Raw genomic sequence first — 26,879 nt, 5'->3', positions numbered from 1 at the left:
TACCCCAAAGGATCGCCTAGTTGGAGCACCTAAATGTGGCCCTGCAACTCCTGAATGTTGCTGTGTGCAGAATGGAGGCCAGTATATGAGCCAGAAGGCACGAAGAGCAGGATATGACATCATCACATAGGCATAAGTACGTCATTGTGTGAGGTTACATGAGTATGTGGCCATCAGTACAGGATGTATCACGTCCCTCCACCTCGTAATGTATGGAATTGCCCTGAACTGTGTACAGACAGAGATACCCAGTATTATTGCAGAAATTGACCAAAAATAAGGAGAAAAAAATGCATTATTTGAAGCAAGTATAGAAGATGAATTTATCCACGGTGGTTGGTTGTTACATGAAGCAGATGTTGTGGACCCCTAGAAATCCTGCATAAACATTTAACTTAGATTGCCTGTTTTTTGGCACCAACCATGGTTCAAAACTGATAAGGCAATATGATTAAATTACATATCAGGAATCTTTGCTGATAATAGGAGTTCATGTCAAGAGCACAGTTGGTGAGATATTGAACTTTCATGGTGCTTTGGTCTAAGATGGTTCTAATAGAACCACAAAGAGTCCTATGAAAAAACACTGTGTAATGTAGATCCCCCAAATAACATCAGAGGGAGATTAGCCCAAGCTCGTTCAAGGGATGGCATTGTTAAGTTCAATTTTGTTTTGTGTATAGCTTGAGTATCAATCTCTGTTCTTTCTTAAAAAGACTTTGGCAGTTTGTCTGGTTGCAAACTTTGCTTGCACCTGTTCCAGTATAGTCCATCTGGAATCATTCTCAGTGTGCCCAGTAATAACGTAGTGGCTTGCCAGCTTAGTAGTAGCTCTTATACACCTTCAATTTCTACAGTGTGCTCCTCTATGCAGTTTAATTTTCCTCCATGTTATGCGATGAAGCACATGTCACAGGGAGAGGTGATCGAGTGTATAACATTAGCCGAGGTACAGTTGGTGTGCCGAGAGTAGATTCATTCTTTTTCTAACTCAAGGTCTACTTTCTTTGTTGTTTTTTGTGAGGTGGCAGACGCTGCAACTCACTCAAGGGTGATTGGCCAAAACATGCACAGGGCCCAAAAGTGAACTGGTTTCACTTCCAGTATATTTGCCACTCCTAGAGTAAACTAGAAAATCCCTAAGTGTTAGGTCACTTTTGTGTATGAAAAATGTTTTTTCAAGGTTTAGGGCTCCCATTCACAAGATCCTCAACAATTCATTGGCTACATATTGGTTGTGTATATCCATAGGTGAACAATACTGTCCTCTTGAAGTAGCATAGAGGTTTCTGATATATGAATGAAACTTCTGTAAACCATTGTCTCTCTGATATATTATGGTGGTGAAATGGCATGAATGAAAGATGGAGCTTTGTTTTTTTTTCAGAAAGATGGAGCCGCACTGCTTTTTTCTTTCCCTGCCTCATTGCTAAGGCAGAACATGGATCCCTAACAGATGAATGGCTACCCTTATTTTGGAAGGATGACTGGGTTATCCCTGTGAACGGTTTTTCCCACCCTAAAGGTCTCTCTCAGGGACTGTGTGCAACTTTCTGTGTGACACAAAATAAATGCACCCTTAACAGATTCTTCACTATTGTTCCAAAATCTGTAATATGGGGTGGATGAAATGTTGAAGGCCTTTCCTTATTTGCAGGAGGCCATATCTCCATGCACAACAAGCATTGTCAAAACCAATAGGTCTTCTCTATGCAAGAGCTATGGGCTGTGACAATGTGTTTTCACCATCAGTGTGGCTGCTATACAGCATGGTTAAAAGTATATGGCATGGAGAAGAGTGGTGTGGAGTGTTGTAGAGTGGAATGGCGATGTGTGGAGAAGAGTGCTGTATAACGGAGTCTCAGAGAGTGTCATGTATTGGAGTGGCATTGTTTGGAGTTGCTTAGATTGGCATACAGTGGAGTGGCATAGAGCAGATTGGACTGGTGCAGAGTGCATTGGCATCGATGTTGCAGAGTAAAGTGGCATATAATGCAGTCACATTGAGTGCAGTGGCATTGAAGTCAGCAGCGTACGATGTTACGTCAAAGAGTGGAGTGGAATAGCGCAGAGTGGAGTGGCACAGAGTGGAGTAGTGCACAGATTAGAGGGGTGCACATTAGAGTAGAGTAGTGTGGCGCAGAGTGTTGTGGCATGGCACAGAGAGGTGCAGAGTGGAATGGCATGGAGTTGGGTGATGTGGAGGGAAGAGGTGCAGAGTAGAATTGAGTAGCATAGAGTTCAGTGACATATGGTTCAGAGTAGAGTTGACTGGCATAGAATACAGTGGCATAGAGTGATGCAGAGTAAAGTATCATAAAGTGGTTCAGAGTAGAGTATAGAGCCATACAGTGCAGTGGCATAGAATGCAGTGGTGTAAAGTCAAGTAGCGTAAAGTGGAGTAGTGCAGAGTAGAGTGGCATAGAGTTCAATGGTTGCAAGTGCAGTGTTGCAGAGTAGAGTATCGGAGTGCAGTGGAGTAGAGTGGAGTAGAGTAGCATAGAGAGCAGTGGCATACAGAACAGTGTTGTGGAGAGTGCATTAGCGTACAGTGCAGTGGTTAAGAGTAGAGTGATGTAGAGTGGAGTAGCATTCAGTTGAGTGGTATGGAGTGGAGTATAGTGACGTAGAGTGCAGTGGTGTAAAGTAGATTGATTCAGAGTAGAGTAAAGTGGCATAGAGTTGAGTGGTGCAGGATTGAGCACAGTTGCTTACAGTGGCATAGAGTGTAATGGCATATAGTAAAGTGATATAGAGTGCAGTGGCATAGAGTGGCATGGTGCATGGTGGAATAGAGTGGTGTACAGTGGATTGGCAAAGAGTACACGGGCAAAGAGTTGAATGTTACAGAGTAAAGTGCATTGGTGTTGACTGTATTGGCATAGAATGAGAGCAGTGGCAAAGAGTACAGTGTTGCAGAGTGTCGTAGACTACAGCGGTGTATTGTGAAGTTGTGTAGAGTAGATTGGTGTGGCCTAAACTGGAGTGCTATAGAATGAATTGGCGGAAAGTGCAGTAGTGTACAGTACACTGGAGAAGAGTGCCATGGCATAGAGTACCACGGTACAGGGTAGGGTAGAGAAGCATAGCGTGAAGTGGCATAGAGTGCAGTGGTATAGAGTGGAGTGGGCCAGAGTGCAGTGGCGTGGAGTGGTGAGGAGCAGGCTGGTGTGGAGTGGTGCAGAGTAGAGTGGAGTGACAGAGAATGGAGTTTTCATGGTGTGGCAGCCCACTGACATTACAGACAACACATTTTCAATTGAAATAACCATTACATTTGCACAGACATACAGTTTTACTTATGAAACTATACAGTGCACAGACGAAAATGTGTGGAAATTGCATCACCTAGTTTAATGATTCATTGTGATCATATTAAAGTATTTGTTTCCACCATGCTTCAGAAATAACAAGAAATGTGTCAAGCAATGGGAAGAATAGATTCCTAGGTCAACTTTCTGAATGTCCCCAAGATGTCTTTAGCAAACCAGAGAGCTAAGCTGTCTGGTAGGCTGCGACCTAAAAAGGAAAACCCTCTTGAGGTTGCCCCACAGCATATTTTGCACCGACACAATCCATTTTACAGAACAGGCAATAGAGGCATCTGCAGCGCCTTCTGTAATACCAGAGTGGCAGGCAGCACAACAAGTTTCAAAAGTGTGTTGGACCCCCGAGTACATCTATATAACATGGTTCCAGGTGCTACTGAATTGGTTTAGGAATCAGTCATCAACCTAGTCCCTTAGGACTATATCTGCAACCACTTAGGTAGTGGAACTTTTTACCTGTACCACTGCAATTTAAAAAAACTCTGTGTAAGGTTCCAAAAAAAAGGAAGGAGAACTTCTAAATTTCCCCTATAGAATCTATTGCGTTTTTGCAAATAAAACCTGGTGAAATGAGATGTGAAAAGCAGCACTTCCCTGAGGTTAAGAAACAAAATCTTCAGTGCAAGAAATTACTGAAACTGACTCCATTGAGATCTGCATATGCAATGCCCCAAAATCATGTCAAATATGTATTAATCAGATTGCGACCATTTAACACAGTCTATTTATTTTTAGAGAAAGCGCTCTACTGAAATACAGTCATACAACATTACACAATGGGAAAACCATGGCCATAAAGGCGGAGGTAACTACTTAGCACATAAATGTGGAAAACATGTGGTAAACCGATTACCACGTTCTATTTCCCAGTCATGTGCAGAAAAGGCAAATTCAGAGGATGATATTGTTGATCCCAAATATGGGCAACTACTTACCCCGACACAGAATTACACCTGCTTTCCCAAAACATTTTATTTTAGGGCCTACCTCTTAATACATTGTGTAATCTTTCAAGTAACTTAGATAAATCAAACTCAATAACCACACAACAGGTCATGTTAGAGGGGTGGAGAGTGAGAAAGAGAGGCGCAGCCAGAGTAGACATATTAGGTTGCCTCTTTTCTGCATCAATCTGTAAGGGCGATATGGGTTGCAACTATTTGGTCACAGAATTTACTCATAAATGTGGGCAGAATATTACTCTGAAAAATAGAGTGTTTTGTAGCTATGCACAGGGGAATAGCTTCAGGGGGTGTTTAGGGTGTTACTATCCCCTTAATAAATGTATTTTCTGGTAAATAGTAGGGTACAGGTGCTTTCTGTCGGGTCTGTTACAAAAGGAATGTTTACATACACACAGGCAAAAACGCACACACACTTTCTCCCTGTTTTGAAAGCCCTCAAAAATGTTGGTTATTTTACAAAATACAGGCCTGATTTAGATCTCGGCAAGTGGTATGCCCTGTTACAAACATGACGGATATATCGTCTGCCGTATTACGATCCCCATGGGATATAATGGGATCATAAATGCCAGGGGGGATATCCGTCACGTTTCTGATGGAGTATTCCCATCTGCCAAATATCAAAATCAGGCCCAAAGGGCCTGATTTAGAACTCGGCCGACAGGCTACTCTGTCAGGACAGTGTCATATATCCCGTCTTCCAAAAGCTAAACCCCGTGGAATAGAATGGGATTTAGATTTTAGCGGACTGGATATCCGTCACTGTTGCGGCATAGTAAGCCATCTGTCGAGTTCTAAATTAGACCCTTTGGGCCTCATTATGACCCTGGTGGCCGGCGGTAAACTGGCGGTAACACCACCGGCCATACCGCCGGCCCCTCGGTAAACTGGCGGTAACACCACCGGCCATATTGCCGGCCCCTCCACTATCCCCAGGGCAGCAGTGCAAGCACTGCTGCCCGGGGAATTATGAGTCCCCGCCCGCTAGCCTGCCATGGCGGTAAACACCGCCATGGAAAGGCTGGTGGTAAGGGGGACTTGGGGTGCCCCTGGGGGCCCCTGCACTGCCCATGCACTTGGCATGGGCAGTGCAGGGGCCCACAGGCATAGCCACGTTGTGCGTTTCGAGGCCCGAATTTCAGGCAGTGAAATGTGCAACAGGCGCTACTGCACCTGCTGCACATCAGCATTGCCGCCATCTCTTTTACGAGCCGGCAGCAATATTGCCCAGCGGAAAAGTCGTAATAGGGAACACGAAATACCGCCAGCACTGGCGGTATTCTGGCTCCCGCAGCCTCGGCAGTCTTTTGAAAAGACCGCCGAGGTTGTAATGAGGACCTTAGTCTTTTGTCTCACTTAGGGCCAGATTTAATGGAAAATGACAGTGCGCTGCGCTACGCCACATTTGGCAACATCGTGCACCGTCATGTTCAAAATGCACGGATTCGCTGTATTTACTAGAATACGGAGCACCTCTGTGTTCCCCCTGCGCGGGTGCTAAATTTGCTGCTGTGTGCCAACGCAGCTACCCTTGCACTGTAGTGCAAGGATGGCTGCGTTGAGGGGGAGGTTGTTTTTGTGCAGGAAGGAATACCTTCCTGCACAAAAACAATCTTAAATGGTGATTTCCTCTTTCTATGTGTGCTGCAAAATGAGGCACATATAGTGCAGCAAAATGAGGCACATATAGAAAGAGCAAAAAGCGAAGGGAAATTAAATCATTTCTCCTCGTTGTGCCAACCTAACGCCACCCCTGGTGTGGTGTTAGATTTTGCCACTGCCTCAGGTTTATGAAAACTCGGAAATCTGAGGGAGCATCAAAATGCATTGGGTGTTGCTGTGGCAGACCCACAGCAACCCCCAATTGCACGCCATTTCCACGCAATGTGATACATGTGAAGGGGCCTTATTTACAAGGTGACGTTAAGCACCAATAAGTGGCTTAACGCCACCTTGTAAATACGGCGCAAGGCATAGCGCCACCGGAGCGTCACGAAAAGTGACACTCCGGTGGCGCAAGGGGCTCTTAAATATGCCCCTTAGTACTCCTACCAATCCGCAACGCTCTTCCTTTCAGCTGCCCCTCAGGCCCCTATGATGCACCCTGATGGCGCATTAATGTTTTTAACATTACGTGCCTACGTGATTGTTGAAAAATCAGATCAGACCTCCCAAAGCTCACTGACCAAGCTACACCGGTGGCTATGCACAGACTTTATTTTATGGCCTAAAATAGATAATCATTTATACGTCCATAAAAACCACATAAATTTGTAAATCACACATTGCAAGTCAATTTATTTCCAACGTAAATAACCGCAGAGACTCTGAAAATGATTAAACGACCTGGCGCCTGCTCTGAATAATGCCAGCACAGCCGTTCTCCGTGGGACTTGGTTAAAACCGTGGCATGGTGCCACTGTTTTAGTCATTTCGTGCCCGCTGAGAACCGAAATGAATATAGCCAGGGCCGCTGCACAACACCGAGCTAAAAATAGAAGCGCTCTGAGCATCGATGTCACAGAATGCGGATCAGAACGCCATCAGCCACGTTTTAAGTCAATATTAATGGGGCGGCTGCCTGCTGCTGATGAGATCCCACATCCAGGGATTTATAAACGTCAGCTTTAAGGGCACAGCATAGATTTTCTTTGTTTACTCAAACTACTCTATACATGAGGATGTGCGAGCCTTCCCCAGACAGGGCCTACCGCTGAACAATGTGACATTATTATATAATTCAGGAATGCTTCCAATCCATATGTAACAGGCATGGGCAAAGTTTTGACCCCATCACACGATATGTCTGTTTTTAGGGTCGAGCGCGCAAGCGCTCTGGCCCCTGTTGTAATCTCTCTGTGAGCTTTTAACCATGCCCATGTGACGCCCATCAGTTTCATTGGTGCTTGGCCTTGCCTTTTAAAATTCGCTTGATTTCATTTGTGAGAGGCATGCATACGTCATGCCTTTTCCGGTGTTTGGACCACCTCGACAGCACCGGTAAACTGCTGAAATATACAAGGCTTCATGTTTTCCACAGGGCTTCTGGACTACTTTTTATTTTTATTTCCTACGCAGCGCAATCTTGTTGGACCAAAGTCGAGCGCTTCGCATGACATCGACCCTGCTAAATAGATAATTGCATAACTGCTGATACGTCTGACTGTGAGTGAACTTCTGTTTCTTTTTGTGTGCTCCTTCATGCTCATGCTCATGGTGTGGCGCTTTAAATCGGCTTGCTTGTGTAAATCTGTATTACTTTTCATTTTCAATATATGTGACAAGAAAAGTCCAGTTAGTACTTTACAACGCTCATAGCTCTAAGTCGAACAAATGCGAGACCCATTGCCTTGCAAATGCTTGTTTGGGTTTGTTTTTACTTTCAACCGTGCTGCAGATCAGTGGTGCTACTGTACAACACGGCCAAAAAAAATACCCTAGTACAAATTTGATCTATTACCGCCCCTGGGACATGTAAGCGAGAAGCTGCACTAGTGAAAGAAGCGTGTGTGTCTTGGAAGACTGCTAATCATGTATGTGGGAATAATGCAGAAGAGAGAAAGTCATGTTTTTTCATGCAAATAAAAATATAAAAAAACAAGGAAAGCTAGTGGGAAGGAAAACTGCTGTGACACGGGAAAAAACAACAACAATTAAGGCGAAAAACAGTTCCTCAATCCTAGTGCAGGAGGAAGGGTAGGTAACTGGCAAGGGAATTTTTTATGGAAAATATTTTTCCTTGATATTGTAATTGACCTGACAACATAATGTTCCTATGGAATTTCCTTTTTTGTACCCCGAAGCATATGGATTTAATATAAAGAGCAATTCTATATTTGAGTGTGCCTTTTTCTTGATGTTTATTTTCTTGATTATATCATTTCATATAGATATGATTGATTTCTTGCTCTCACTATCTGGGCGAGATAATTCAGGTAAATTGTTTGATATTTTTTTTCACAAACCAATTCCCTTTCCAGTAACTTGCCCGTACTCACAGTTGATACCCAGGCTTGCTAGGAACTATTGGGTTGCCATGTTTCTTCAATCCCAGGGCAAGCATCCTAATCAAGAACTCTAATAAAAATGAAGCAATCAGTACTTGGTCCATGTTCCACGGAAGGGAAAACAGAGAAAAAGTTAAACCAACATGCAGTGACCAATCAGGAGCCAGAAAATAAGTGTGATAATGGAGTCAAACAATGGTAGGCAATCTGCAGGCTCTAAGCCCATTTTAGTTAGCAAAATGTCTTACAAGTAACAGTCCATGCGCTGTCTCAGGCAGTACCAAAAAAAACATGTTTCCTTTTCTTCTTTTATAACAGTTTGGTTATATTATTGTTAACCACCGATAGCAGTGGTTCCCAACCTGTGGTCAAGGGGCACCTGGTGGGGCCGCAAAGCCTTCTCAGGAAGTCCAGGACTGCTTAGAAAATTAAAAAATATTACCAGATTAGTTCCCCAGCTTTCAGTAATGACTCAGTGGGGAATGTCTCGTGAATCCAATAATGATTCAGTGGGGGCCCTCTGATTCCAGTAATGATAAAGTTGGGTTCCACAAAAGTCGAAAGATTGGGAACCTCTGACCTATAGTAAGAATAGGAAAATGTCAGGACTACTGAACCCTAACATCACACCATTTTAGTGACATATAGATCTATGTGGGACTATCCGCTCCATCCCTCGTGTGCAATGTGTGTTTATAACACTGATATCACTCATAGCTATGTATCTTCCAGTTTGTTTGTTTTGCATATGTTAAAAGCTGTCTGAAAGTTTAAGGTTAGAACCAGAAACTCATGTCTCCATATAGCAACATGTATGTACCTCTCCCTATGCATTGATATATTCAGTGCCTGCTTTATACAGTATTACTACGAATGCTTTACATGCCTATTCTGAAAAACAAGAAAATGGTTCAAAACTAAACTACTGAACCCTAACACAGTTTTTATTATCATGTCACAATGGGTTCTGCCACAGCCACCTGCTTAGCAGCCAAACAGTCACATTTCATACTTGATGGAATTAGTCACACAACATCGTTAGGCAACAGGATGTTGTATCATGGTAACCACAGCTTTCCATTTAACACTGTATATATAGGCTCTCGAATGTCAGCATACAAGTGCTTTTGTATGTAAAGTCAGAGTTGGCTGAAGGTGTGACATGCCATGGGGTCATTTTGCAGCTATGCAGTGATTTACCAGTAAATTGATTGATTCCGCTTAGTGATAAAGGATCTATAACCCTATCAGGAAACAATACTGCCTTACTAGAATCAGCTGGTAAATTGCTATGTAACATTCATGGCTAAATTTACAAGAAAGACAAGAAAATCATTTGGAGGCAGGGGTGTAGCTTCAAGGGGGTGTTTGGGGTGTTACATCCCCCCAATAAATGTATTTTCTGATAAATAGTTGGGTACAAGTTCTTTCAGTCGTGTATTATCAGAAGTCAGTCAGATGGAATTTCTAAATACACATAGTCCTTAAAAATGTTCTTTTACAGAATATTGTGTTTTCTCTCTCACTACTCCTACCAAACCACATTCCTCTCCCTCTCCACTGCCCCTTAGATCACTCTCATACACCCTGCTTGTCCTATAATGTATGTAATCTTTTTATGCCAGCCTGATTGTCGTAAAATCTCATGCTCACACACACCCTTTCTCATTGAGGAAGCTACCCCCATGTTTGGAGGGAATAAAATGGTATTGATAATCTGTTTCATTAAACACAGTGGCCCAAAAATATTGCTTCGGAAGAAACCAATCTAGTCAACTTTTATTGATCAGTATGCAGGTGCTTTTATCCAGTGACTTGGTTTAAGAAAAATGAGCTCACTCCAGATGCCCCCAACCCCCACTTTGTGCCCTCATTTGGACTACTAGATGCTGGTTTTTCGACTCTGAGAATGCACTGGAACCTGCTAACCAGGTCCCAGTGCTAGTGTTCTCTCCCTAAATTGTTTGCCAACCTGGTGATTCCATGATTGGCAAAGACTTTAACCCCTTCTAATCCCTAGACAATGGCACCCAGAGCATAGGTGATAAAAGGGTCCCCAGTAGATGAAACAGCCCTCCCCTGCCCCCAAGCACCTTCGCTCATGGTCAGGCTGGAAATTAGGTAAGCAGGACAGTGCAGACCCCAGCAGGCTGACCAGACCTCTAGGGTGAGCAGCCCGGTCTGTGCACTATATTTTTATTTCTGCCACCTTAGGAGTGACAGAAGAGAGGGTTCTGGGTAGCTAAAAGTGACTTGTGTCAACGGATTTGGTCACCTTAGGACCAAAGCATCTGTAGGAGCTAGCTGCCTATTTCCCATTAGTCTCCACATCCATAACTCCCATAAATCCAGGATTTAAGGAACACCCCTGACACCAGAACCTTAGTTCTGATTGATTAACTTCAAAAAAGGACCAGGATGAGCTCTGCATCACTGACAACCGGACTTTGCCCACTGCACCAAGCCAAAGAGGGATACTCTGTCCCTGAGGCAACAGACTGGAAACTGTGTGCGTGACCTTCATCATTTGCTAAAACTCATCACCAGAGGGGCTCTTTTGGAAGCCAGAAGCACCCTCAGAGACCTTTGGACTAGTGGTGCTGGTCCCCTGCAGACTGCAGGTAAAAGCACTTGCAGGATTCAAAGTTTCACTGGCCATCGGGTGTGGTATCGACAAAAGCAAGATGGTCCACTGTCTTCTGGGATTTGTAGACCTGCCTCCATATTTCAGGCCACAACACCGCTCCTCTAGACCCAGAAAAGTTCCAAAGGATTTCTGCACCTTTTCCGCTGCCAGTGCTTGTTGGTTGCTAGTCTGGTAACTAACCCCCACACTCGTTGCTGTGGGGGTTAGCTAGTTACAAAGCACAGTATTGAGCCTATATCCAACATCTGCAACCCAGCCCCAGTGTAAATTCAAGGACCATCTTTGGGTACTGTGACAGTAGTACCTTGTGAGGACTAACACCCACACAACATAATACTCCACTTTCCTACGCATGGCCAACATTGTGAAGCACAAGGCTTACTTGGGGAATTCCACATGGTACAAGGACTATAAAAATTGCAATCTGTACTAATATGTTAATGAAGGAAATAACATGCTCGAAAAGAGATAAAAAAAAAAAACATTGATAAAGCCAGTATTTCTGATGTTTGCTTCCCTTCTTTTAGTTTTGTCAATACTTGTTTTGTTTTGCAATGAATTTACTACACCTTTATTTTTTAGGAACTGCCAGGTCATCACTAATACTTAAAAAAGTGGTCAAAAGCAAAAAGTATTTTTGGCCTCATAAAGCACGCATTACCATATTACTTCCTCCCAGCAAAGGGAATTACTTGTGCGTGGAAGTATTCTTTGTGAAAGAGAAGAATGGCGTCACTTACAGTGAAATTTGCCATAGGCTGAAGTAGCCTGAACCACTATTTTATGATGTATGATGTAGTGGACAGAAGGAAAATTTGAACATAACAACAAATGACCGATAAATATAGAGGTCTTGCTGCAAGCCCTCTGAATAAGTATATCATGTATATCATTTTAGTAAAATCCAAAGGTCTCCTCGCTAATTCCAAAGTATCTACTGCAAGCACGTTTAAAACAGAGATTTTTTGGTTTATATATCAGATTTCGGGTATGCCTTACAGATAACATACACAGTTATCCTAGGGGAATATTTAATTGCGATCTTGATCCGCAGACAAATTGGTTTTGATGGCCTTTACGTTTCTTATTGAATACCAGCTATGCGTCAGCTAGGCCATTGATGTTTGGCATATGAAGTACAACTCCTATACCCTTGTACATGCTGAACTGTAGGCAACTCCCTGAACTAGGAAATGCAACCTGGTTAAGAGTACATTATGGAAAACGCTGGGGTGCACTCTGAAAGGGGATCAAAGAACATTAAGAATCAGCATGGGGCTACTAGGAATTTTCTCTAGAGGATGGCGTCCTACATGACAACATGGAACTTTTTAAGACACTCAGTCCCTCACTCCATGGGCACTCTACAGCCATCTCAAATAAGTAGGAACTAAAAGCTCTTCCAACAATTTGAAGATATTCGCTGGTAGGCAATATTTGAAAACCCATTCTACAAGAAAATTAATAAAAAAAGTATTTAAAGACTGCTACTAAAAATTATAGTTTTGACCAAGGTCTAAAACACCTTACAGAAATAGAATGGTTAAAGCCTTTTTACCAAATTCAGGATTTAGATTTACAAGTACATTTGATTAGCTATACGAGAAGATATACTTTGTCAGGTTGCAGTTCATGATATTGTACTTTTTTTTAATCCTGTGTGAATACTTTTTTTCCTGGGTGAATACTTTTTTTTAACCTGTGTGAATACTTGGATTAACCATATCACAGAGATGTGAAGTCTTAACATAGAATTGCAAAGATCAAGTCATGACAGTACCAAAGGAATTTGGAAGACAAGGGAGATCTTCACCTGTGTTGGTAACATGCAAAGGGAATACCCAGAGATGGATGCTACACCTGGAAATGAAATAGAGGAATATGTGAAATCAACTAAAAACTCTCAAAGCACAGGCAAGTATTCTGTAAATGAATCCACAAATCTGGTCATCTTTGTTATACTCCATGTACCATGCAATCATGTACAATAACAGCATTCTGGGTTCACGGAAAAGTAGTATACAATCCCTATCCATAAGAAATATGATTGAAGCCATCCAGAAAATTGTAGGAATGGTCTCATTAATGGATATCTTGGGAGAACTCATTGCATGACACCTATTGAGACATTTAGAAGACTGGGTAGACCCAGTGGTTATACTACCTAAAAATCAAATTAATATCATATTAATATATGTGTCCTTTATTGATCTGTCAAGTTCTTTTCATCTTGATGACAGGTACACATTGTGGACGGAAAATGGCTTTTTAGAGAATTCCCTATGGCTTGCTGAAATTGTAAATGGAATTGCTTAAAGGGACCTGGACACAAGTGCTTCTAAGTTAGAATGGAACTGTAACAAGAAAAAATTATACATCGAATGGCTTACTTAAGGGATGCATCCTGGTCCTTTTGCTATTTTCCATTTATATTTGGATGCTTCTCAATCTGCAATTAGCTTGTTCTAGCCTACCTACGCTAAATACAGAGCATGTCCAAACTATTTTCTACACTAAAAATACCAAAATATTGAACCTCTCACCCATAGATCTCCAGTGAGCGCTTCACATGCTTGCTAGATACTGTAGAGAAAACCATTTAAAAATCAATACGGTAAAAGCAAATGCCATGGTTTTCAGAGAAGGATACAAAAATGCAAATTCAGCATGAGGATAATCTAATAGGTCATGGTAATATTTTTGCCAATAATTTAGGTGAACTGAATTCTAAAGTAGCACACAAATCAATTGAAGTTTTAAAAAAACATGTACGATGAAATTTGTAAGACTTTTTATTATTTGAATATGAAATATTGGAATTAAAGAATAATACAAAAATTAAAGTACCTTAACTGTCTGGAAGAAATGAATTGGGCTGCCTCAATGTTTCCAAGGTTGTATTTTTAAATTAGACTGAGCCTAGTATATATTAACTACACATTTTATACAAAGAGTTTTCAGTTACTGGTATTAAATTACAATGTTGAAAAATGATTCTTGTAGGTATCTGTTGAAACATCAAGTTGCAGATTCACAAGGGACACATAGAATCCATATGAAACATTGAAGCCGCATTGGGTGCTTCTGACTTGACAGTAAATCGCTTCCAAAGTGTGTGTGTCTAAATATAAAAAGGTCTAGTGCTAAGGAGGCATTTTTTACTACAACTTGGAGCTATGTGGGAAAGGAAACCTGTATGTACATATTTGTCCTCAGAAGTGGAGTGGTCTTCCTATCTCTATATTAGGAAAAGTTGACATAAAGAAACCAGAAGGCAGCTGTTAAAACTGTGAATGTGAGAAATATTGAAACAAATTAATTTGTGCTTTTCTCAAAGACACAACGTTGGACCAGTTATTTGTCCATTGTGTAACACAAATGATCTATCTTTAATGTAAATGTTTTTATTGCACCTCTTTGAAAGACTCTCATAAAATATTATTGTTACCTATTGTTGGACCTGGCCTTTTTGACAGGGTCATCCCCAAACTTTTTGCCTCCTTCCTCCTATTTTTTCTGACCTGTTGTTGTTGGCTTTTGAACTCTGTGCACTTTAACACTGCTAACCAGTGCTAAAGTGCATATGCTCTCTGTGTAAATTGTACTGTTGATTGGTTTATACATGATTGGCTATATGATTTACTTGTAAGACCCTAATAGAGTGCACTATATGTGCCTAGGGCCTGTGGATTAAATGCTACTAGTGGGCCCGCAGCACGGGTTGTGCCACCCACTTAAGTAGCCCCTTAACCTTGTCTCAGGCTTGCCATTGCAAGGCTTGTGTGTACAGTTTCACTGCCACTTTGACTTGGCATTTGAAAGTACTTGCGAAGCCTAAAACTCCCCTTTTTCTACATATAAGTCACCCCTAATGTGTGCCCTAGGTAACCCATAGAGCAGGGTGCTGTGTGGGTAAAAGGCAGGACATGTACCTGTGTAGTTTATATGTCCTGGTAGTGTAAAACTCCTAACTTCGTTTTTACACTACTGAGAGGCCTGCTCCCTTCATAGGCTATCATTGGGGCTGCCCTCACACATTGTTGAAGTGGTAGCTGCTGATCTGAAAGGAGTAGGAAGGTCATATTTAGTTTGGCCACTAAAGTAATACAAAGTCCTGCTGACTGGTGAAGTCAGATTTAATATTACTATTTAGAAATGACACTTTTAGAAAGTGAGCATTTCTCTGCACTTAAATCTTTCTGTGCCTTACAATCCACGTCTGGCTAGGTTTAGTTGACAGCTCCTTGTGCATTCACTCAGACACACCCCAAACACAGGATACTCAGCCTCACTTGCATACATCTGCATTTTGAATGGGTCTTCCTGGGCTGGGAGGGTGGAGGGCCTGCCCTCACACAAAGGACTGCTACACCCCCTACTGGGACCCTGGCAGACAGGATTGAACTGAAAGGGGACCTGGTGCACTTCTTAGCCACTCTTTGAACTCTCCCCCACTTCAAAGGCACATTTTTGTATAAAACAGGGCCTCTGCCCTACCACCTGAGACACTTGCTGGAGAAGAAACCTGAACCAGAACCTGCATCCTGCCAAGAAGAACTGCCTGGTTGCTCAAAGGACTCACCTGACTGCTTTCTACAAAGGACTGCTGCCTTGCTGTTGGCCTGCTGCCTTGCTGAACTCTTGTCTGGCTGCAAAAGTGCTCTCCAAGGGCTTGGATAGAGCTTGCCTCCTGTTCCCTGAAGTCTCAGGACCAAAAAGACTTCTCTTTTTCAACTGGACTCCTTGTTCGCTGAAAAATTCGACGCACAGCTTGCTCCGTGGTAAAAAATTCACCGCACGCCGATCCGGAAAGACGGAGCTTGACGCGACGCCTGCGATGCGACCGGAACTTCGATGCACGGCCTCGCCTGGACAACGCCGCCCGACTTCCAGAGAGGAAATCAATGCGAGGCCTGCCGTGAGAAAGAAAATTCCACACTCAGCCCCCCGGAACGACACGCAGCCGCATAACAAGCCGAGGAATCCACGCACAGACCCTGGGACATCTGGTAATACCGTGATCCACAGAAGGAGACGGTCCGCATGCCGGAAAACGACGCACGTCTTCCCCAAGTGAAAAATAACAACGCAAGTCCGTGTGTGAAGGGGCGAAACCGACGCACACACCATTTTTCCTCCCGCAGAATGACGTACGTCTCCCCGCGTGGAAAATAACGACGCAAGTCCGTGTGTGGAGGGGCGTAACCGACGCACACCCCATTTTTCCACGCATCTCCTCCTCTGTGGCCCTCTGCAGAGATTTTCCACTCCAAACCAGGTACTTTGTGCTTGAAAGAGACTCTCTTTGCTTTTTAAAGACTTAAGACATTTCACATCACTTTTCAGTGATATCTTTACAAATCATATTACATCTTTTATCGTTTTGACCTGCAAATATCCAGATAAATATTATATATTTTTCTAAACACTGTGTGGTGCATTTTTGTGGTGCTATATTGTGTCATTGTATGATTTATTGCACAAATACTTTACACATTGCCTTCTAAGTTAAGCCTGACTGCTCAGTGCCAAGCTACCAGAGGGTGGGCACAGGATAATTTGGATTGTGTGTGACTTACCCTGACTAGAGTGAGGGTCCTTGCTTGGACAGGGGGTAACCTGACTGCCAACCAGAGACCCCATTTCTAACATTGGTGATCAGCGGTGAGGATAGGATTTGTATTTGTGCAGTGACATACAGTAGCTCAGTATTTCACTACCTTCCCACAGTTGAAGGTCAACTTGATTTTTCATCTTTTTGATTTTGGTTCTCTGATGTCCTCCTGATCTATTATTGATATTTTGGACTTTGGATTTTGGTTTTGCCTGTGATACCTTGCCAGATTGGGAATGGGTACCTACCGGGTGTCATTCTTTGTGCCTACTGAATCCCTCACCAAGGCTGACCTAAGGAGGCTTTGCAGAAAATGGGGACTTCCTATGTCAAGGAGATCCACTAAGATGGAACTGCTAGATATCTACATAGCCCGGGGGAAGAAAAGTGGGCAGAGGAACAGGCAGCAAAAAACCAAATGACTGAGGACTGCTCAGATGAGGGAGAGGACTGCTCAGATGAGGAGGAGGACTACTCAGATGAGGAAAGAGAACCAGTGAAAGATGAATGGCTCCTAGAGGCAGAGCGGTGGAGAGAGGACCTAGATGACTTTATTGAGCGGGCTGAAGCAGCAAGAGCCTTAGCCTGGGAAAAAGAAAGGATTGCAGCTCAGGAGCAGAGCTGTGAAGAGCTGAAACTGGAAGCCGGAAGGGCTGAGTCCAGTTCAGATGGTGGCAGCAAAAATCTTGCATCCAGTACTGCTGAAGAAGTGCACAAGCCCAGAGGTGTGGTGCCCGTCTTGAAGAAGGGAGTTGACACACCCCAGGCGGTTCAAGAGTATGAGGTAGTTCCCGTTATGCACAGGGTCCCTGAGAAGGATTGGGGAACTGGCACAGGGAATCAAATTCCAACTGGGGGGAGGGACACTTTACTGGCTCTAGAAGAGAGTGACAGGGCAAAGGGTTCCCCCCTGGGGGACGTACTCGATATAGAGTGTGGAGACATCCCAGAAGAGTATGGGTTGGGTGTCAGGAAGAGTCAGATACTGTCTCACCTGTCTCAGGAGGGTGATGTAGAGTGCTTTTTCAAGGCTGAGTCACTGGATGGTTGGGTGAAGGGTACTGTGGTTAATACATGTGAAGGGCAGAGTGATGTAATTGCTGGAGAGCATATGTCTGGTCCTTATTTTCCAGAGCTACGCCAACACCAGGTGGAGTGTGAGTTCTCTGACCCCAGGGAACTTACAATGTAGGCAGACTTCTGGGTGAGTACCAGAGAGTCTGAAGAGGCATTTGGGAGTGCTCCTGAATGGAGTGGTCTAGGTGTTTCCCAACCAAGTGAGGTGGGAGAGGATTTTAGTGTCCCAGGTAGGTCCCAGGTCCTAGAGGGCTCCATGAGGGAACGCCAGGAGGGAAGCCTAGCCTGTACCGTAGGGCCACCTGTTGAGGGAGGCCCGCAGTGTCAGAAGAACTTGGGGGGGGTGACTGTAGCCAGCATCCCACCAGTTCTGATATCTGGCAGTACCACTCCTAGGGAGGGGGTGCAGAAGTTCAGACAGAGGGTTGAGAGGGGGTTACGGACCGCAGTGGAGGTCCTGGAGAGTCAGGGGCCAGCTCTGAGAGCAGAGACCCCCAGGAATGACCCAGGTGAAACAGTTTCTGGTTTGGGGGAGATCCAGACTCTGCCAGATGGGCAGAGGTCAGGAGACCTGCACCAGCCAGACTCTTGTGTAGCCCTTGGGGATGGGGTGTCCCTTGTGGGGGGTGAGCGTGCCCCCCAGGAAGTCATGGCGTGCCAGGCAATTGTTCAACCTCAGGGTGGTGACTCTGGGTTGGATGACCAGGTTCAGGGGTTAAACTCTGGCCTGGTGGGGGGTCAGTGTCCCCCCCAAGAAGTCCTGGTGTGTCAGGCAATTGTTCAACCTCATGGTGGTGACTCTGGGTTGGATGGCCAGGTTCAGGGGTTAAACTCTGACCTGGTAGGGGGTAGGTGTGCCCCCCAGAAAGTCCCGGTTTGCCAGGCAGTGATCCAGTCTGAGGGTACAGACCCTGGGCTGGAAGACCAGGTTCAGGGTGTCCCCCCTGACCTGGAGGAAGGGGCTACTAATAACAGTGTCCCTACCATATTGTCGTCTGAGGAGGCCACTCCTAGTTGGAGGGTGCTGGACCCCAGAAGGGAGGGAAGGGGGAGGGAAGCCTCACCACGGGCCCTAGTCCAACCTGAATGTACAGACCCCAGGTTTGAGGGCCAGCTGCAGGTTAACAGGCCTGCACTGGTGGAGGAATGGTGCAGGGCTGCTTCTATAAGCACCCTGACCATGTTGGACTCTGGGGGTGCCACTCCAGGAGGGAGGGTACAGAGCCCCAGAGGGGAGGACCAGGTTCAGGCTGTCATCCCTGACCTGGTGGAAGGGAGAGTGGTCAAAAGGTGCCCAGCACCTGGGGCTACCGCCCCCGCTCTCCACAGCCACAGTGGTTGGAAAGCTTTGAGAGGCCTGGGGCCTGGCTCTCATCCCTGACGGCTGTCAGTGGCCACTGTGGCTTGCTGTCCAGGTGGACAGAATTATCCCTGGGGAGGGGACAAGAGTCACACCCCAGGGGTAGAGTGGGCAACACCACTGTGTTGGCCTTGGTGGTACTATCCTGCTCCTGGGACACCTCTGTGAGCAAAGTAAGGTTAGGTGCTGCACAGATGGTATCCGCAGGTAAGGAGAAAGATTCCCCATGGGTTGGCTTAGTGGGCCCTGAGAGTATAGACAGAGGGATCCAATTGGAGTCAGGAAGGCGAAGAACTGGAACATCCCCCTGCTGTTGTGGGCCTGGGTCCTTGTTCTATCGCCTCAAACAGGGAAGTCCATCTGGATAGTGATTGTTCTCCCCTGGCTTTAGGCTGGTGTGGGGTCAAGTTGGACCTGGCCTTTTTGACAGGGTCATCCCCAAACTTTTTGCCTCCTTCCTCCTATTTCTTCTGACCTGTTGTTGTTGTCTTTTGAACTCTGGGCACTTTACCAATGCTAACCATTGCTAAAGTGCATATGCTCTCTGTGTAAATTGTACTGTTGATTGGTTTATCCGTGATTGGCTATTTGATTTACTTGTAAGACCCTAGTAGAGTGCACTATATGTGCCTAGGGCCTGTAGATTAAATGCTACTAGTGGGCCTGCAGCACGGGTTGTGCCACCCACTTAAGTAGCCCCTTAACCTTGTCTCAGGCCTGTGTGTGCAGTTTCACTGTCACTTCGACTTGGCATTTAAAAGTACTTGCCAAGCCTAAAACTCCCCTTTTTCCACATATAGGTCACCCCTAATGTGTGCCCTAGGTAACCCATAGAGCAGGGTGCTGTGTGGGTAAAAGGCAGGACATGTACCTGTGTAGTTTATATGTCCTGGTAGTGTAAAACTCCTAAATTCATTTTTACACTACTGTGAGGCCTGCTCCCTTCATAGGCTATCATTGGGGCTGCCATCACACATTGTTGAAGTGGTAGCTGCTGATCTGAAAGGAGTAGGAAGGTCAGTTTTAGTATGGCCAGAATAGTAATACAAAATCCTGCTGACTGGTGAAGTTGGATTTAATATTACTATTTTAGAAATGCCACTTTTAGAAAGTGAGCATTTCTCTGCACTTAAATCTTTCTGTGCCTTACAATCCATGTCTGGCTAGGTTTAGTTGACAGCTCCTTGTGCATTCACTCAGACACACCCCAAACACAGGGTACTCAGCCTCACTTGCATACATCTGAATTTTGAATGGGTTTTCCTGGGCTGGGAGGGTGGAGGGTCTGCCCTCACACAAAGGACTGCCAAACCCCCTACTGGGACCCTGGCAGACAGGATTGACCTGAAAGGGGACCTGGTGCTCTTTGAAGTCTCCCCCACTTCAAAGGCACATTTTAGTATAAAACAGGGCCTCTGCCCTACCACCTGAGGCACTTGCTGGAGAAGAAACCTGAACCAGAACCTGCATCCTGCCAAGAAGAACTGCCTGGTTGCTCAAAGGACTCACCTGACTGCTTTCTAAAAGGACTGCTGCCTTGCTGTTGGCCTGCTGCCTTGCTGAACTCTTGTCTGGATGCAAAAGTGCTCTCCAAGGGCTTGGATAGAGCTTGCATCCTGTTCCCTGAAGTCTCAGGACCAAAAAGACTTCTCTTTTTCAACTGGACTCCTTGTGTGGCGAAATATTCGACGCACAGCTTGCTCTGCGGTGAAAAATTCACCGCACGCCGATCCGGAAAGACGCCGCTCGACGCAACGCCTGCGGTGCGACCGGAACTTCGATGCACGGCCTCGCCTGGACAGCGCCGCCCGACTTCCAGAGAGGATATCAACGCGACGCCTGCCGTGAGAAAGAAAATTCCACGCACAGCCCCCCGGAACGACGCGCAGCCCGATAACAAGCCGAGGAATCCACGCACAGACCCTGGGACATCTGGTAATCCTGCGATCCACAGAAGGAGACGGTCCGCGTGCCGGAAAACGACGCACGTCTTCCACGAGTGTGAAGGGGCGAAACCGACGCACACACCATTTTTCCTCCCGCAGAACGACGCACGTCTCCCCGCGTGGAAAATAACGACGCAAGTCCGTGTGTGAAGGGGCGTAACCGACGCACACATCATTTTTCCACGCATCTCCTCCTCTGCGGCCCTCTGCGGAGATTTTCCACTCCAAACCAGGTACTTTGTGCTTGAAAGAGACTCTTTGCTTTTTAAAGACTTAAGACATTTCACATCACTTTTCAGTGATATCTTTACAAATTCATATTACATCTTTTATCGTTTTGACCTGCAAATATCCAGATAAATATTATATATTTTTCTAAACAATGTGTGGTGTATTTTTGTGGTGCTCTATTGTGTTATTGTATGATTTATTGCACAAATACTTTACACATTTCCTTCTAAGTTAAGCCTGACTGCTCAGTGCCAAGCTACCAGAGGGTGGGCACAGGATAATTTGGATTGTGTCTGACTTACCCTGACTAGAGTGAGGGTCCTTGCTTGGACAGGGGGTAACCTGACTGCCAACCAAAGACCCCATTTCTAACACCTATGATTTGATATTTAGAAATTCATCATGTTTCTGTAACGCATGATTATGTAATGAATTGTGAAAATATCACTCTCTGTTACGAACTAGGGAGATCTCCTTCAGTTTTACAAAAAGCAAATTGAAAGAAATTGGAGACAGGAGTTAACAGGGATTCATCATGTTTCATTTCCTATTCAGAGCATTTCTGTGACCGAATCTAAAATAAACCATTGATGCTTTATCTAGTAGAGAAAAAAGTGTGATACTCTTATTAATCCTTAAAACTCCTGCATTAACGGAAAATGTAGTGAAACTTGGATCAGGGAATTAAGGATATGTAATACATATGCTTTTGTCATTGTGTATTATGGGGATAGGAGAAGCAGAAGTTTTTTTATCAGTGTTTTAAATGTATCCTGTTAATTGTTTGTTTTGCCTTTATGGGCATATTGTCAAATAATTAATTTGACTTTGTCTTTGAGATTAGGCAAAATGCCATCACTCAAAGTATAATGGATGAAATGACCTGTCCCTGTCCCATGCAGCATGCTACAGTGAGCAAGAGCACAATGTGATTAATGCTTGAACAGACAATGGATAAAGAAGGCTGACTGAAATTACCTTTACATAGCTCAACAAGTATGCCTTTTATTATGTTTTTTTTCAAACTTGAAGCTCACAAGGCAGCTAAGGTTGTGCCTAGACCACACCTAAAAAACACTGTGAGAAGTTGAATAGTAAAGCAACAGTCACCATCATTTGCAAGGTGAACCACAAAAAGTCACTAATTTAACCTGTGCTTAACACTGAGTAGGTTGGCACAAAAAAGTAGTTCGGCCAAACATAGAAGCAAGTGTTAAGTATTTAAGCAGTACACAACTAGTAATACAGTAAAAATGTAATTTAATACAAATCCCAAACCAATTTAGACAAACACTGAAATTCTGAATAAATTATTTGACACCAAAACAATCAAAATCCAATTAATAGAACTGGAGTTCTACATTTTTCAGCCCATATTTATACTTTTTGATGGAAAACTGCGCAAACGCAGTTTACGTCAAAAAGTATAGCGCCGGCTTACGTCATTCCAGAGCACCAGCTGGGTGCCAAATTTATGGAATCCCGCAAGGCTTTGCTAAGTGTGGGCTAGAGTCTGGGAAAATGACAATAGCCGGGTGGGGGTGGAGGTATGGGGGAAGGGGGTTTTGCACCAAAAATGTATGCTAGGCTGGTTAGAGGCAAAAAAAAATGCCTCTAACCAGCTTAGCATCATTTCCTGATGCAAAACCATCCATACCACATGACTCCTGTCTTAAGCCCAGCGGGAAAGGCCCTGCAACACAGAGGCCGGCTCCGAATGGAGCCGGCGGTGTTGCAGGGGTGCGACGGGTGCAGTTGCACCTGTCGCGATTTTCACTGTCTGCTATACAGACAGTGAAAATCATGCTGGGGCCCTGTTAGGGGGCCCCTGCACTGCCCATGCCAGTGGCATGGGCAGTGCAGGGGCCCCCAGGGGCCCCACGACACCCGTTCCCGCCATCCTGTTCCTGGCGGTCAAAACCGCCAGAAACAGGCTGGCGGGAAGGGGGTCGGAATCCCCATGGCGGCGCTGCTTGCAGCACCGCCATGGAGGTTCAGCCCAGCCAGGGGAAATCCGGGGGGAAACTGCCGGATCCCCTTTTCTGACCGCGGCTTTACCGCCGCGGTCAGAATGGGCACTGAAGCACCGTCAGCCTGTTGGCGGTGCTTCCGTTGCCCGCAGCCCTGGCGGTCTTAGACCGCCAGGGTCGGAATGAGGGCCATAATGTCTAAAACAGAAGAGAATGTGATGGAACTCGACATCACCCCTTACCTCCATCTTAAGATGAGGGAGCTAAGGTCTCTGTGCAAAATAAAGAAAATACCAGTTGGCCTAAGACCTTCCAAAATACAGCTCCAGGAGCTGCTGGCAGAGTTTGAGAAAGCCAACCCCTCTGAGGATGACCTCCCAGAGGATGATGTTAGTGACTTGGAGGAGAATTCCCCCCTTCCAGTCCTAATTAGGGAGATCAGGGCCCCTCAAGCCCCGTCTCCAAAAATAATAGTCAGAGATGCTGCTTCCCTCACAGGAGGGTCCAGCACCTCTGTAATCACTGAAGAGAGCCTCAGTGAAGATGACCTCCTGTTAGCCAGGATGGCCAAAAGATTGGCTTTGGAGAGACAGCTCCTAGCCATAGAAAGGGAAAGAGAAGAAATGGGTTTTGGTCCCATCCATGGTGGCAGCAACATAAATAGGGTCAGAGATTCTCCTGACATGTTTAAAATCCCAAAAGGGATTGTAACTAAATATGAAGATGGTGATGACATCACCAAATGGTTCACAGCTTTTGAGAGGGCTTGTGCAACCAGAAAAGTAAACAGATCTCACTGGGGTGCTCTCCTTTGGGAAATGTTCACTGGAAAGTGTGGGGATAGACTCCTCACACTCTCTGGAAAAGATGCAGAATCCTATGACCTCATGAAGGCTACCCTGATTGAGGGCTTTGGATTCTCCACTGAGGAGTATAGAATTAGGTTCAGGGGGGCTCAAAAATCCTCGAGCCAGACCTGGGTTGATTTTGTAGACTACTCAGTGAAAACACTGGATGGTTGGGTAACTGGAAATGAAGTGCATGACTATGTTGGACTTTATAATTTGTTTATGAAAGAACACATTTTAAGTAACTGCTTCAATGAAAAGTTGCATCAGTATCTGGTAGCCCTAGGACCAATTTCTCCCCAAGAATTGGGAAAAAAGGCGGACCATTGGGTCAAGACTAGGGTAACCAAAACTTCCACTGGGGGTGACCAAAAGAAAGGGGTTACAAAACCTCCTCAGGAGAAAGTGGGTGACACTAGAAACAAAGAAAAAGAGTCCTCTGTAGGCCCCCAAAAACCAGACCAGGTGGGTGGGCCCCGAGACACAACCCAAAACAAAGGTGGGTACCAGGGTAAGAACTGGGATGCCACTAAGGCATGGTGCCATAACTGTAGACAGACAGGGCACCACACCAAGGACACTTCTTGTCCCAAAAACAAACCCCCTAGCAAAATCCCAGGGGTAACCAGTGTAGCCATTGGGGATGACTCCTCAGATGAAGAGGTCTTCATAGCCTTCAACTGGAAAAAGGGCCCAACAGGTGAGTTGGAGATTCCAGAGGGAAGTAGACACTTCCACCACCTACTGGTGAATGGAATCCCAGCCACTGCCCTGAGAGACACTTGTGCCAGTCACACTATTGTGCATGACAGGCTGGTGTTCTCAAACCAGTACATCCCAGGTGAGACTGCCAGAGTAAGAGTTAGCCCAGAGAGGGTCGCTGATAGGCCTGTGGCTTTTGTGCCCATAGAAGTGGGTGGGACTTTTAGCTGGAGAAGGGTGGTAGTCAGTACAGACCTCCCCCTTGATTGTCTCCTTGGAAATGACTACCCAGAGGTTAGTCAGAGCCCAAGAGAGGAACTGGTCCAGTGCCAGTGCTCTCCCAAGGATTCTGGAGGTGCTGCCTCTGCAGTAACTGCAAGTAGGCCCCAGAAGAAAAAGAAAAGAAAACAGTGTAGGAAAGGTGGACAACCTTTAGCCAAGGTTCCAGCAAGCCAGGTAGAGTCTGCCCCAGTAGGGGAGACCTCCAAAAGTGGCACTGGTAGAGTCCATCCTGACGCACAATAAGTCCTGGCTAGTCAGGCAACTGTTAAGTCTGAGTGGGTGGCTCCTCAGCTAACAGAAGAAAGAGTGGAAGAAGGGTGTTTCCTACAAGATGTAGTAACCCCCCACTCTAATACAGCAGACAGGCACCCTGAACCCAAAGAAGCCTGTAACTTAGCCCCTTCCCTTGTTGGTGAAGAGCTAAAGGTGTGGTTCTGGGCACTGACAGCTGTCAGTGGCCTCTGCTGGGTTTTAGCCTTTATGGCTGCACTATCCTTGGCATGGTGGTCTGACCCCATGCCAAATAGCAAGTTAGGCCCCCTGACCCTGTTGGTCATGGTGGGGTTACCCCAGCTCTGGGTAACCTCTTTGGGTAAACTAGGGGTGACCCTGGCCAAGATAAGATTAGCAGAGGTGGATATCTCTAACCCCAAAATAGAGAAAATGGGTGGAGACATTAAAGACACAGACAAGAGGCAATTCAGACTAGGTCCTATCACTGTGGAAGTGGGTCAGTTCCCTAGAGGGAATGACCTGAACAGGAGGATGTAAGGCAGAGTAGGCCCTGTAACAAACCAGCCTATTTCCTCTACTCTTCCTCGCCTGACAGACTAGGAAGACTCTCCCAGCTTTGTCTGAGTCTCCTGGCCTGTGGGCTGGGGGGGGGCTTGTGTAAAGAAATGGCTCCCTGTTGCAGTTACCCCCCACTTTTTTCCTGATACTGATGCTGACTTGACTGAGAAGTGTGCTGGGACCCTGCTAACCAGGCCCCAGCACCAGTGTTCTTTTACCTAAAATGTTCCATTGTTTCCACAATTGGCACAACCCTGGCACCTAGGTAAGTCCCTTGTAACTGGTACCCCTGGTACCAAGGGCCCTGATGCCAGGGAAGGTCTCTAAGGGCTGCAGCATGTCTTATGCCACCCTAGGGACCCCTCACTCAGCACAGACACACTGCTTACCAGCTTGTGTGTGCTGGTGGGGAGAAAATGACTAAGTCGACATGGCACTCCCCTCAGGGTGCCATGCCAACCTCACACTGCCTGTGGCATAGGTAAGTCACCCCTCTAGCAGGCCTTACAGCCCTAAGGCAGGGTGCACTATACCACAGGTGAGGGCATAGGTGCATGAGCACTATGCCCCTACAGTGTCTAAGCAAAACCTTAGACATTGTAAGTGCAGGGTAGCCATAAGAGAATATGGTCTGGGAGTCTGTCAAAAACGAACTCCCCAGCTCCATAATGGCTACACTGAATACTGGGAAGTTTGGTACCAAACTTCTCAGAATAATAAACACACACTGATGCCAGTGTTGGATTTATTAAAAAATGCACACAGAGGGCATCTTAGAGATACCCCCTGTATTTTACCCAATTGTTCAGTGCAGGACTGACTGGTCTGTGCCAGCCTGCTGCTGAGAGACGAGTTTCTGACCCCATGTGGTGAGGGCCTTTGTGCTCTCTGGGGACAGAAACAAAAGCCTGCTCTGGGTGGAGATGCTTCACACCTCCCCCCTGCAGGAACTGTAACACCTAGCAGTGAGCCTCAAAGGCTCAGGCTTTCTGTTACAATGCCCCAGGGCACTCCAGCTAGTGGAGATGCCCGACCCCTGGACACAGCCCCCACTTTTGGCGGCAAGTCCAGCAGAGATAATGAGAAAAACAAGGAGGAGTCACTGGCCA

The sequence above is a fragment of the Pleurodeles waltl genome, chromosome 11, assembly GCF_031143425.1.
Source record: "Pleurodeles waltl isolate 20211129_DDA chromosome 11, aPleWal1.hap1.20221129, whole genome shotgun sequence".
Classification (NCBI taxonomy): Eukaryota; Metazoa; Chordata; class Amphibia; order Caudata; family Salamandridae; genus Pleurodeles; species Pleurodeles waltl.
The sequence above is the reverse complement of the archived record's forward strand: the minus strand, read 5'-3'. Positions refer to the sequence as shown.